At 48.4% G+C, this 13,835-nt stretch overlaps 5 non-coding genes across 5 annotated transcripts; 2 read left to right on the forward strand and 3 right to left on the reverse strand.

Annotated features, from left to right (window-relative positions):
• The first annotated feature begins 2,108 nt into the window (after window positions 1-2,108).
• TRNAN-GUU (transfer RNA asparagine (anticodon GUU)) lies at window positions 2,109-2,182 on the forward strand. Its single transcript has one exon. It is a non-coding gene; the product is annotated as a tRNA-Asn (tRNA).
• Window positions 2,183-5,928: 3,746 nt separating this feature from the next.
• LOC133089326 (U1 spliceosomal RNA) lies at window positions 5,929-6,092 on the reverse strand. Its single transcript, XR_009700695.1, has one exon. It is a non-coding gene; the product is annotated as a U1 spliceosomal RNA (small nuclear RNA).
• A 2,468-nt stretch (window positions 6,093-8,560) lies between these two features.
• On the forward strand, window positions 8,561-8,634 carry TRNAN-GUU (transfer RNA asparagine (anticodon GUU)). The gene has a single exon. It is a non-coding gene; the product is annotated as a tRNA-Asn (tRNA).
• Window positions 8,635-10,867: 2,233 nt separating this feature from the next.
• On the reverse strand, window positions 10,868-10,940 carry TRNAV-AAC (transfer RNA valine (anticodon AAC)). Its single transcript has one exon. It is a non-coding gene; the product is annotated as a tRNA-Val (tRNA).
• A 1,841-nt stretch (window positions 10,941-12,781) lies between these two features.
• Window positions 12,782-12,854, reverse strand: TRNAV-AAC (transfer RNA valine (anticodon AAC)). The gene has a single exon. It is a non-coding gene; the product is annotated as a tRNA-Val (tRNA).
• Between the last annotated feature and the right edge of the window lie 981 nt (window positions 12,855-13,835).

Raw genomic sequence — 13,835 nt, forward strand, 5'->3', positions numbered from 1 at the left:
TAACGAAGTCCAATTTATCAATTTTTTCTTTCATCAATGGAGCTTTTGGTTTCATACCCAAGAAACTTAATGTCAAGCCCAAGGTCACATAGATTTTCTCCTATGCTACCTTCTGGAAGTTTTATAGTTTAACACGTTCCTTTTAGGTCTATGAACTATTTTGAGTTACATTTTGTGAAAAATGTAAAGTCTGTGTCTAGATTTGTTTGAGATTCTCTTGCAGCTTGGCTTCTGCATAGAAATTATGTTATGCCATTAGATGCACTCAAGAGAAATTGCAGAAGTGAGAAGAAGCAATTTTCTGCAGCTGTTGCTGGTGGCACGTAAGGTTATGGAACCATGAGTGTTTAGACACACCTGTGACTGGCAGCCGTATTCTAGTTTCTAGTCACCTTTTTAGTGCTCTTCAGTGGCAGTAAATATTCCACTTCTCTATGACCTGCCTCACTGCTCCCCTTCACTCCCCCATAGTAAAACCTCTAGGATAGAAGGCCATTGGTCTTGCTTTCCTTGACAATTTCCTGTCCATTGCTCTCTTTCCTTCAGTGGACATTTATTCTCATATCCACAAATAACTAGTAGAATGGCATTCATATGAGCGTTTCCCCAAAGCTGTACTTTGAAATTACCCAAATGTCCATCATTTGTGACATGGTTTTACATTAGTGTAATGCTTATCATTAACACCAAAATTAAGGTGTGAGAAACTCAATAACATACATATATATCAAAAACATAATGTTGCTTGTTAATAGCTAGATAGAAAAATTATATATTCATTCACATGAACTTGAAGAAAGGACAAGCCTAATCTGAAGGGGTAGACATCAGAGTAATTTAAAGTGTCAGGGGATGTACAGGCATTACCTGGAGAGTATCAAAGGGCCATGCTTGAATGATAAAAATCTTCTGTCGATCCTGGTGATATCACACATTTCAATAGTTAAATAGCTGCCCGTTAATGATTTGTGCATTTTGTTCTCTAAACACACCTTAATAATTTCCTTTTAGGATTGGTGGTCGGATGTCAGAAAATCCAGTGTAGACCATGATCGGTTTGCAGTATACTGTAAACTCTTTAAAATCTGTTTTATTTTGTGTAAAAAAAGCATGACTGGTGTTTGAAACATTTGCACCAAAAACCAAAACCAAAACAAAAAGGAAATGGTGACTAGACCATTTCCTTCGTGGAAGTTACACATAAGACTCATTTAGAGCTTGAACCTGATCTTTAGATATTTTCTCTTAAATGGTGAGACCCGGAGCACATCCAGAGCTCTATAGCCTAGTGCACTGATGGGCTGACCTCCGTTCTCCTTACCTTACTCCGTTTGGACAAGCCAGCGACAAGCTAAGAGTTGCTTTGGTAGATACAACGCAAAAGATGGGGAAAACACTGCTATAACTCGGACTCGAGCCGAGGTTGCTGCGGCCACAACGCAGAGTACTAACCACTATACGACCACAGCGCGCCACCGTGCTGGCAGTCAACTGCACTCTTGCTCTTCTCATTTTGACATAAATCCGTTCCAGTTACTGCTCTGCTTTGTTGTTGGATAACTGCAGGCACTCCTGATTTTCCTTCACATCTTCCCTCCGTTATTCCCTCCCAATTCTGATGCATTTCTCATCTCCCCTGTGTCCAGCCCTTGTCTCTGCACAGCCTTCCAGGAAGTTATCTTTGCTTTGTCCTTGCCTCCCCTGCTTCATTCCCGCCTCTTTATATTTCCCTTTTGAGCAACCCTCCCCAACCCCTCTTTCCGGCTCCCGCGGCCGAGCCCAGATGGTCGGGTGAAGACGGAGCAAACGGGGAGCCATCACGAAGCCCACGGGGCGTTCAGCTTCCCTTGGGCCCCACTCGGCTCAGGCGGGTAGGGTAGCGACCCCTGGCGTCTCCGGGGCCCTGGCATCTGCAGCGGGGACCCTCGGCTGCCCTTCTGCCTTCGGAATCGCCCGACGCACGGCTTTCCCACGGAACGAAAGCGCTGCGTCGACTCCACGTCTGCGGTTGTCCCAAGCTTGGAGCCAGCTCCTCAGTCCTGCGAAAGGCGGACTTGCTCTCTATGGAGATGAGGTGGGGGAGGGGAGAGGAAGGGTAACTCGCAGGTGTCTCTGTGGCGCAATCGGTTAGCGCGTTCGGCTGTTAACCGAAAGGTTGGTGGTTCAAGCCCACCCAGGGACGCCCTTACCGTTTTAGAATGTAAAGGGTTTGCGGTTGTTTCTACCCTGTACATTTCTCTAAAAGTGCAGAAGCCCTCCATTACCCTTTTGTCCCCCGAGTCTTATGCACAACAGGAGGACCTGGGTCCTCCTGAGGATCAGTGATGAGGAGATCATCACTGATCCTCACAGAAGAGCTCTGGAGGAAAACAGGTCACTTGGAATCCAGGATTCCTCATCTCATCGTTATCTTCTCGGTTCCTTTTAGCAATGAAGTTTCTTCCATTGTTTGTTTGTACTAGTATTTATTGAACCCTTTCCATATAACTTTGAAATTAATTTGGTCCTATGCTTTTTTTTTTCTTAACAAATAAAAAATCATTCGTGTGCACATGTCTATAGGGTAGAGTTCTGGAAGAGCAACTGCTCTATCATAGTATTTACATGGTTTTGTATATGGTTCCATTCTCTCACCTTCGTTGGCTTATTAGCTATAACTCTTTCTTTTGCTATTTTAGCGACTGCTTTAGGCTTTACAGCATACATCGGTAACTTGCCACAGCCTGCCTGCCAGTGATGCCACACCTCTTCACATTTCTCCCCTGCCGGCCTTTATGCTATTGCCATACATTTTACCTTGCGTATGTTATAAACCCCACAATCCATCGTTGTTACTTTTCGTTAAACTGTCCCATGTTTTTAAAAAGATTTAAATAGTAATAATAATACCAATAATAAAAATAAAAATAAATGTTATATATTTTCCCTGCAGATGCCATTTTTGTTGTCCTTCATCAATTTGTGTACATCCAAATCTGCTAGAGGTCAAGTCTGTGGCCACGATTTCTCATGAACTTTTAAAACTTTCTTATTCTTTATACTGTTTGTGGCACCAAGGCTGCCTCGTCCAAAGAGCCCTGGGATTTGAAGGGACAGGACTAGATCAGATGACCCTTACCCCTGAGGGCTTAAGACTTTGGGGTCCCAGCTTAATGCAGTGAGGACCTCCTATATGACTTCTCAAGTTAGTCTGGGACTAAAACTTGACTTCCATATTTCTTGTACTCAAGGCCCCCTGGAACAGAATATGAAATAAGCTATCTTGGCACTCCAACCTCAGAGTGTAAGCAGCTTTGATGCCTCTGTTTTTATTTTTTGCACTGGCACCTGCAAATGTTAGTGACAAGCTTGGCATCTACCTTGGGTCTATCTTTTTTAAAGCTACTGATCAAGTTAAAAAAAAAAAACTCAGTTGAAACTGAACTAGATTTTATTCTCTTACTTTGAAAACTATACGTTTATAATCACCCGAATGTATAGGATTTTAGAATTCCTATACTTTTTGGAGTGACACACGAGGAAAAGGAAGCATGGTGAGAACATCCATCACCACTTGCCTACTGGCCTGCTGGAACCAGATTGTGTTCTGCAACTCCAACACATCCATGCTACATCCACTAGCTCTCCCTAAAAAGTGGTCTCTTGATGTCACATTGCCCACAAGCCCTAGGTTTGAGTGCAAACAAACAAAAGTACATTTTGCCCTCAGTTTGACAATGCGAGGAAGAAAGATCCACAGTCTCTATACATGAGCTAAAGGGACTCTGGGATTCGTTACACATTTGACAGCCCTATGGGGGAGGAAGGACATGGGCACCATGTGGGAATGTCCTCTTGGCTCCACATGATCCTTGCCTAATGGAAGAAGGCACAGCCAGAAGAGTGCCAGAGTGGGGCACATGGCAGAGCTCTTCTTCCTTGGCTCCAAGCACAAATTGGGTAGACAAGCATATGAACAATGAAAGCACTAACATTCCCCAAGATACAGTGATATACTTGTGTTGTTGTTGCCAACCATTTTATTAGGATGTTGTTACCTAAGAACTGAAGAAAGGAGACAAAACAGAAGAGAGTGAGAAAAAATTCTCCATTTGAGCTAATCCAGGGTATTGTGCCAATTACCTAGAGTCCTTGAACTGAGAAAGAAACAAGCTAAGGCAATTGGCCCCAAGCGTTTGATTGTTGGAAAATTTTTGTTAAAGATATTTAACACTGACAGGTTGGCTACAGGGTGGAAAAAAGGACAGTGTCTATCCTACAGAATTGCCAAGGATTTATAAGTAAGAACTTTCTACAGCATTATTTTTTATATGAATTTATTTATTTATTTATTTTTGGCTGCGTTGGGTCTTCGTTGCTGAGCGCGGGCTCTAGGCGCGTGGACTTCAGCAGTTGTGGCTCACAGGCGCTAGAGCGCAGGCTCAGTAGTTGTGGCGCACGGGCTTAGTTGCTCCGTGGCACGTGGGATTTTTACGGACCAGGGCTCGAACCCGTGTCCCCTGAATTGGCAGGAGGATTCTTAACCACTGCGCCACGGGGAAGCCCTACAGCATTATTTTTGATACTAAAATATCAGAAGCAATTTATTATTCAAAAATTATGTGGTGTTTAAATGTGCATTAATATATTCAGACAATGAAAATGCAAATGTTAAAAAGGGAGTTAGACAATCCTGATGATTCAGATGATGTTACTGATAAAATAATGAGATCAAAATTTTTGAGCATTTGTGGCACTCTTACATACATTTCCTTATTTGAAGCTCAGAACAACCCAGGAAAATGTATAATCCATGATAGAGGGTGAGAGGTTCCGAGGCACAAAAGGAAGATAAGCACTCAAGGAACAGCAAGATAGAAAAGGACAGGGGAAGGAGGAGAAGAGGAGGCCGAAACAGCTGGTTAACGCTGGTGGAGAGAGGGCGCTCTTGCTCCACGAGACTCTCTGCGACCACAGGTATCAGGACTGCCAGCTTCTTGGAAGAATCACCCTCCTTCACTCTTCTCTGAGACAAGACACTGAAGAACGCCTCGTCCTAAATGATTTCTCCTCTCAAGGACCGGCCGACAGAAGCGTCGCTCCGAAGTGGTCCATCGAGCAGCGTCCGGGCTTCTGCTGCATCATTTCCCGGGTGTCTTTTCTGGGTAAGAGTGGACCCCGCAGGATTTCCTGCTGTTCCCTGAGAGGCAGTGGGAGAGACGCCAACTTGGCCGGTTCCGTGGGCCACGTGCGACCCAGGTCCTCAAGCAGGAGGGACGATTCCAGGCTCCTGAGCCGCGCCCCTCAATGGGCTGAGCCAAAAGAACCAGCATAGGAACGGGTTGCCTCCTGTCGCCGCAGGTTCTCTCTCCTCCCGTTGTTAGAAAACGCTGATTCAGCTCTCTTCATAAGCACTGGAGAAGGGGCTGGGTCATTACGCGTGGGTTAGGGGGTGATAGGGTACAGCTTATTGTCCCCAAGAACGCAGCTGGGGTGGAACGGGAGGAAGGAGAAGGGAAAGCCGGGTGAGAGACCGAAAGAGTTGGCTAACCCGGGGCAGGGATACAGCGCTCTGGCCCCCGGAGCCTCCTTGCGAAGGCAGGCCTCCGGCCTCCATGTTCCTGGCAGGGGTTCCGATCTGGCCCCAAAGGGACTGTGGAGCTCGAGGCCTTTGGGTGACTTCTCCCACGCTTTCCCACCACCCCCACAATGTGGCCTTTCTCTTGCTGATGCCTGCCGGCAAGCCTGCAGACAGGAGGCCTGAAGCAAGTAGCAGGGCCCCTCCGTACACTTTGGTCCCGGAATAGGAAAGCCAGGAAGATGTGGGCTGGAGCCCTGGGTGTGGGGCGCCTCTCGCCCTGGGTGTGGGGCGCCTCTCGCCCTGGGCCTGAGCCAGCGGAGTGCAGTGAGGCACCACGGAAGAGAACTCCCCTGCCATACACAGAGAGATAGCAGAGAGCACAAATACATACCCCTACTAGCACAAATTCCGAGGTCAAGTTTCCCACACTTGGGGAAATCTCTGAAGTCAGCACTTCCTGAGTGCAATGGACAAGCGTCGCGCTGGGAAAGCCACCATCGTGATCATGGCATCTTTCCTGCCAGGTAACTAGGGGCACATACCCCGCAGGCACAGTGAAGCCTTCCACCCCTCCAAGGTTCACTCAGGGTCGCCACCCTCCCTTCCACCCGCCCCACGCTCTTTTTCTAAACCTCTTTCCTCAAAGGAATTCAAGCGAAGACCTCCCCTCCCACATCTCCTCCCCAATCTCCCCCCAACACACACACACACACACACACACACACACACACACGAGAACTCACTGGACAGCCCACAACACCGACCACCTTTCAGCAGCAGCTCCAAACAGACCAACCCGCAGCCATTGCGCAGTCTCAACTGACAGTTCTCTGCCCTTGCTTAACTGAGGAGTGCGTGGAGATGGCAAAGGCCTGGGAGGCCGGAAGGGGGCGCTGATGCCGTGCCAGTCATTGATCTGCACTTGTCGCCGCTCCAAACACCTCGAGTCTGGGTCTCTATCTCGGAGAGACGCCTCGGGAGGATCCACGTGCACCACAGCGACTGACCACCCGACCCTGTTTCCTTTTCCTGGGAAGGCTAAGCCAAGGTCGTCCTGGATCACAAAGGAAGATATCTTAATGACCAAAAGTTACAAGAAAATATTCTTGACATTTTTATTCATTAGGGGAATACACATTAATACTATATGGAGATATCATTACACACCCTCCAGCATGGCTATATTTAAAAGAATTAGTACACCAAATGCTGACAAGAATGCAGAGAAATTCCAACCATAGTTACTGGTTTGAAACCATTCTAGAGTACTATTTGTCAGTTTCTGATAAAGTTAACCTTGTTCCTACTCCATGACCCAGCAGTCGCAGTACTTCTATGAATGCACAAGTATACAAAAAGATTGGTATAGAATATTCATCAAAACACCAAGAATATTCAACAAATAACAACAGATAACACCAAAATTACTTCAATAATACCAAAATTAAGACGTGATATACATGATAATATAGTTATGTTTAATGAACATATTGTTGTATTTAAAAAGCCAGATACAAAAAAATACATTCATTCATTTGAATTTCAATAGCAGGCAATAGTAATTTCGACAATAGACCTCAAAATAGTAATCAACTAAGAGAGAGAAGGTAGGAAGTGCCTGGAAAGAGGCTCAGGGGACATTTCTGGGATGATGGCAATATTCTATAACTTGATCTGGGTAATAGTTACATTTGCTAAAATTCAAAAAACTGTGCTATAAAGATTTGTGCTTTTACCTCTATGTGAACTGTAGCTCAATGATTTACTGTTCCCATAAAAATTAGTAGATGATAGATGGAGACAAGCTGGTGTAGATGATGACAACTAGTTTGCATTTTATTGTAAACTCATTAAAACCTCGTTTTCATTTAGAAAAAACCCAACACTGATACTTGAACTATCTTTACCAGAAAAACGGTAATGACGGCACTATTTAATTAGCGGAACGTACAGACAAGCCTCCTTGAGAGGCTGTATTTCACCCTTAGAGACATTTTCTGTTCAGTAGTGAGACAAGGCCACCCGCAGGTTTCTGCACCGTGGGATTTACTCCTCTTCTGACCGCATCGCGCTGTGTGGCCGGCGGTATACTCCGCTCTCTGACCGCTTAAGGGGCGTAGCTGGTGCTGGCATTAAAAGCAAACCGAGCAGAAACTAACACACCATTGTAAAGCAATTATACTCCAATAAAGATGTTTAAAAAAAAGCAAACCGAGAGACCAGTCACAGACACCACCCTGCTATATAGCTCGGATTTGAGCCGAGATTACTGCGGCCACCACATAGTATTAACCACCATACGGTCATGATGCGCCACAGTCCGGCTGGCAGTCACTGCACTTCCTGTAATTTTTTGAAGGTAAATATATTCACACTGCTTTTGCTGTTTTATCCTTGGACAGCTACAGATGTTCGTGCTTTTCTCTCTTTCACGCTCTTCTCCGATTCTCCCTCCCCATTCTGCTACTTAATAAAAGCAATTTTTATCTCTCCAGATCTGGCCCGAGCCTCCTCACAGGCTTCCTGGGAGGTGTCCTTGTCTCATCCATGCCTCTGTTTGCTTTCGCTCCTTTTCACGTTTCCTCTTTTGACCTGATCTTTCTCCCGACGCAGCCATACCAAGCACACCTACTAAACCTGCGTGGCAGATGGTCGGGTGAAGGCGGAGCAAACGGGGAGCCGTCACGGAGCCCACCCGGCATTCAGCTTCCCTTCGGCCCCACTAGGCTCAGGCCTGGGGGCTCGTGGCCCCGGGCGTCTCCGAGGCGCTGGCATCTGCGGCGGGTGTGGAGCAAGGCGCGGCGGGGACGCTCGGCTGCCGTTCTGCCTTCGGAATCGCCCGACGCACGGCTTTCCCACGGGTTTCTCCGGTTTTCCCGGGCTCTTTTGAGCACGTACGACTGCACTGCTAAAGGCGGGTGCCTCGGCATAGAGTGGAAGGCGTGCTTGCTCTTGCTGGGGATGAGGTGAGGGAGGAGAGAGAGAAAGCTAGCTATAGGTGTCTCTGTGGCGCAGCCGGTTAGCGCGTTCGGCTGTTAACTGAACGGTTGGTGGTTTGAACCCACTCAAGGACGCATCTTTCTACCACCTGTAATACAGAGTTCTCGGGGTCCTCCCTTTTTCTACACACCCTCTCCCTCAAAGGCCGAGACAGGCTCCTCCCCTACTATGTTCCTGTACTCTGTATTTTGTGCACAACAGGAGGATCTAACTAAGCCCAGATCATCATCGATCCTCCGAGAGGAGCTCAGGAGGAAAACAGGTCACTGGGAATTGAGGAATCCTCAAGAGTAGACTCATCACTACCCTGTGAATTCCTGTAATCAATGAAGTTTCTTCCATTGTCTGTATAGTATTTATTTACCCCTTTGCATATACTTTGAAATTAATTTGGTTCTATGCTTTTATTATTACATGTAATGCTGCAGTCATCATTCTTGTACACATGTCCATAGGGTAGAAAGCCAGAAGAGTAATTGCTCTATCATAGATTATACATAGTTTTGTATATGATTCCATTTTCTTGCCTGTGTTGACTTATTAGCTATAACTCTTGTTATTTCAGCAATTGCTTTAGGCTTTAGAGCACACATCTGTAACTAACTTACCACAGTCTGCCTTCAAGTGAAGTCACACCAGTTCACATTTCTCCCCTGCCTGCCTTTATGCTTTTGTTGCCATGCATTTTACTTTGCATATGTTATAAACCCAAGGTTTATAACCATCCAAATAATAACAATCCAAGGTTATTACTTTTCTTTAAACTGTCCCATGTTTCCACCAGCCCTGGGACTGGCTGGACCGTGGCCCTGCCCACTAGCAGGCCAACACAAGTATCAGGACACCCAGAACCCCCACAGTCAGCTGTGTCGGGAACCAGCCCCACCCACCTGCACTCTGACACCAGTTCTGGGACTCCTGGGCCTTGCAGCCAAACCCCAGGACCCTGCTCTGCCCACCAGAGGGCCAGCCCTAGCACTAGCCCTAGCACCTGGCTTCACCCACCAGTGAGCCAGCACTAGCCCCCGCCCCCCACCCCCATGGGGGTTCCACAGCCAGTTGCCTCTTGACCCAGCAGTGCCAACTAGCGGCTGCAGATTCCAAACAAGGCAGGGCCTGACAACCAAAGAGACGCAGACCAACTAATCCTACCAGACCATGCACTGCAGTCAGCCAGGCACAACAGAAGGACCCATGCAGCCCACATACAGGGCACCCCTAGAGCATATAGATCTGGTGATGAGAGGGTAGTGGGCTGCTGGTACCCACAGGAAGTCCCCTACAAATGGCCACTTCTCCAAGGCCAGGAAATGAAACCAACCTACCAGACACATAGAAATAAAAAAAATACATTAGGCAAAATGAGGTGACAGAAGAATATGTTCCAAATGAAGAAACAAGATAAAACCACAGAATAACTAAGTAAAGTGGAGATAGGCAGTCTACCCCAGTAAAAGTTAGATTTTAGAGATGCAGAGAGCAGAAAAAAGGCGATTCCCAGAGCCCAGGTCTGAACGCAGCTCATCACCCTTCACCACTCCCCGCCTGGGCGATGCTTTGGGCTCTGAGGCCAGGCCACAAGGTAACAAGCTGGGTTCCATCCTACTCTAGCTTTAGCGCTGTGTGCAGCAGAGCCAAAGTCATGCTCTCTTTCTGAACCTCACTTTCCTTATGAGTCAGGGGCAGACTTGGTTCTCAGCGGGTGATGATGAGTGGATCCGTCTACTTCCTGATCTCTGACCTGGCTCCGGGGACTCTCCTGATAAAGGCACGTTACCGGTTCCTTTTCCTCCCAACCAGCTCAATTCGTGGAGCCTGAAATTCTTCATCTTCGTGTCTGGCTCGAGCCCCTGGTGCAGAGTTGAATTCGTCCTGTTTTTTTCTGTCACGCAAATCAAATTGTTTCGCAAGTGTGCTGGAGTGAGGGAAAGCCAAGGTTGCTTCACAAGGATGCATTTCTTGGTTTTCAGAGACATAATACGTGTCAGCGTGTAGAGGAGATTTAGGCGCCAGATGAGAAGGTGAGGGGATTTCCATATTTAAAGTTAACCTGAAGTCGGCCTTCTCCTGTGCCCTCCTTGGAATGTCTGTGGCCTGGTCTCCAAAGTGCCTCAGAGCAGAGAAAGGAGGGCTGGTTCCTAGTGCTGAGGAGGCTTCAGGTGGTAACGGAACTCCTCCTGGGTTTGGGGAGAGAAAAACGCAGCTACGCATTCTGCCACAACCCATCCCACTCGTCCCCTTTCTGGTTTTTAAACGTGAATGTAAGTTTCAGGGGAAAAAAAAACACAAGAAAAGGTAACCCTTATTTGTTTCCGCCTGGTTTCGAACCGGGGATCTTTCGCGTGTTAGGTGAACGTGATAACCACTACACTACGGAAACCACACAAAGAAGAAGAGGGTCTAAAGAAACATCCAAGAAATGTATTATGTCCTGCCACGACTGGCCCACCAAAAAATTTTAAAGGAAAAGGATCCTGGGAGCACCTGCGATCTCTCAGGCAAGTACACTGCAGCTCCCGAGAGGTGTTAGCTTAGGGTTCCTCACCTCCCGCGAAGCAAGGTCCCTGGGGCCCCCACAGTCTAGCTTCGGGCTCCCACATCCAACTCAGGGTCTCCAGTTCCTCAGCCTAGCGCCGGAGTTCAGGGAACCCCCGCTGACTCCCCAGCTCCCTGAAGCCTCAGGAGCAGGGGGTTAGGTGCGTCTAGGCCTCAGGCGACCCAGCCTCACAGCAGCGTGGACACCGCCCCTCGAGGCTGTAGAGCCGCGCCTTGGTGGCCCTTTTCACGGAGCCGGTGGTCAGTGCGCTTGGCTCTTGGAAATGAGCTGAGCTTCGAATCCACCCAGGACCCATAGGAGTCGCCCTCCCCTCCCTCCCCCCTCCCTCCCCTTCCTGCCCACTCCCTCCACTCCCTCTCTCCTCCCTTCCCACCACCCCCACCTCCCCCCTCCCCTCCCTCCCCTCTACTCTGGTGCGCCTGATCTGCACGCTCCTTCTTCGAAAGCCCTTTCGCAGCAGCGCTTCTCCAGCATAGTCCCCAGCAAAGGGGCTTCCTCAGGTTCCTGCCGCTGTGGCTTATTCTAGTCGTCTAGTTGAAGTCCAGTACTTTAATCACACTTTCACGTTTAGCAGGAACCGTAGCAAAGGTTGACGTCTCAGGTCATTTGGCTGTTGGAAAAACATCGAACATCAGCGCAGGGGAGAGCCGAATAAAACACCACCTGAAGCTTCTCTACAGCCTAAAGAGAACAGATTCCAGGTTTCTGAAGTGGCAAGAGGGGCCTCCTCACGAAGACAAAGCTTCCTCCTGTCCTTGGAGGACAGGTCCCGCAGAAGCTGGTTTTGAAGGAGATGCCAAAGGAAAGGAGCAACAGTGGCCCAACCAGTGACCTTGAGTTGAGATGTCTGTAAGTTACTCTCAAATGGTGTAGCAAGTCATGTATATGGAGAGAGAGTGAGAAAGCAAGCGTGGGAAAATGTTAACTGTGAGATTAGGTACAGAATAGACAATGTTAGTATTTCAAAATTTTTGTATATTTAAAAGGTTTTATGTTTTTGTTTTCTTAATGAATTTTTCGAAGTTAAGTCCCAGGTGCTCTTTGGATGAAAACTCCATATGTGAGACACTAGGTTTCTGAAATAAAGGAAGAAAAGAGTGGAGGGCAGAAGCCCTGGTGGTTCATCACATTTCCCCTCCCCCACATGAAGGGTGCCTGGCAATAGGAACCCTGAGGAGGGTCTTGCATCGCCCTTCTGGCAAACTCCCTCTGTTCGGGAAGAGGAAGATTTAGCACAATTTAGAGCTTTCCTGACCTGGAATCGAATCCGGGCCGCAGCAGTAAAACGCCAAATTGTAGCTACCAGGCAACCAGACATAACAAACCTCCATAATTTGGCTTCTCCAGTTGAAAACTGTAAGAGTAAGGTTAGATTTTTGAGAATGGCAGAGCAGAAAAGGAGGCGATTCCCAGATGTAAAGATAACCTTAACTTGGCTTTGTCCTGTGCCCTTCTTGGTCTGTCTGTGGCCTTGTCTTCAAAGTGACACAGAGCAGACAAAGGAGGGATGGTTCCTAGTGCTGAGTAGGCTTTCAGGCAATAAGGGAACTCCTCCTGTATTTCGGAGGGATAAAAATACAGCTGCATACGCTACCTCAATCCATCCCACTCGCCCCGGTTTTTGGTTTTTAAACGTGAATGTTAGTTTCAGAAAAGAACCCATTTGTTTCCGCCTGGTTTCGAACCAGGGACTTTTCGCGTGTTAGGCGAACGTGATAACCACTACACTACGGAAACGGCTCCTTCTTTGGTCCCTAATGACACATCCAAGAACTGTATGTCTTGCCACGACTGGCCACAAATATTTTCGAAAGGAAAGGACCCTGGGGGCACAGGCGAGCCCTCAGGTAAGGAGGCTGCAGCTCCCGAGAGACCCTGGCTTAGGGTTCCTCGCCTCCCCCGAAGCGAGCTCCCTGGGGCCCCCACAGCTTGACTTCCCGGTCCCGCATCCAACACACAGCTATGAACCGAGTGCAGGGGTCGCCCCCGCTGAATCTCCAGCTCCCGGAAGCAGCAGGAGCCGGGGGTTAGGTGAGCCTGAGCCCCATGCGACCTCGCACCCCAACAGCGTGGACACCGCCCCTCCAAGGCTGCGGACCCGCGCCTCGGTGGCCCTTTTCACGGCGCAGGCGGTCGGTGCTCTGGGCTCTCGGAAATGATCGATGCTTCGAATCCACCCAGGAACCATAGGACCCGCCCTTCCCTCCCTCCCTCCCCTCCCTCCCTCCCCTCCCCTCCCCTCCCTCCCTCCCCTCTCTCCCCTTCCTCCCCTCCTTTCCCTCTGCTCTGTTGCGCCTGGCCTGCGCGCTCCTTCCTCGCAAGCCCTTTCGTAGCAGCCCTTCTCCGGCGTCTCCCGGCAAAGGGGCTTCCTCAGGTTCCTGCCGCTGTGGCTTATTCTAGTCGTCTAGTTTAAGTCCAGTACTTTAATCACACTTTCACGTTTAGCAGGAACCTTAGCAAAGGCTGACGTCTTAGGTCATTTGGCTGTTGGAAAAACATCGAACATCAAGGCAGGCCGAGCCGCGCTTCCCGGCCTGTATTGACTTCGTTTGAAGACCAGGCCCAGCAGAAAGCCGCGGAGGACGCAGGCGCGGTCCACGCCGATCTCACGGTTGTTCATTCCTCCCTCATCGTACTTGACATTCTTCTTGAGGAACAGTTTTGTTTTACCTTTTACAATGTCTGAAACGTCTTTTATTTGCCTTTTACAATTTTCCA

Source organism: Eubalaena glacialis, chromosome 3 (genome assembly GCF_028564815.1).
Source record: "Eubalaena glacialis isolate mEubGla1 chromosome 3, mEubGla1.1.hap2.+ XY, whole genome shotgun sequence".
NCBI lineage: Eukaryota > Metazoa > Chordata > Mammalia > Artiodactyla > Balaenidae > Eubalaena > Eubalaena glacialis.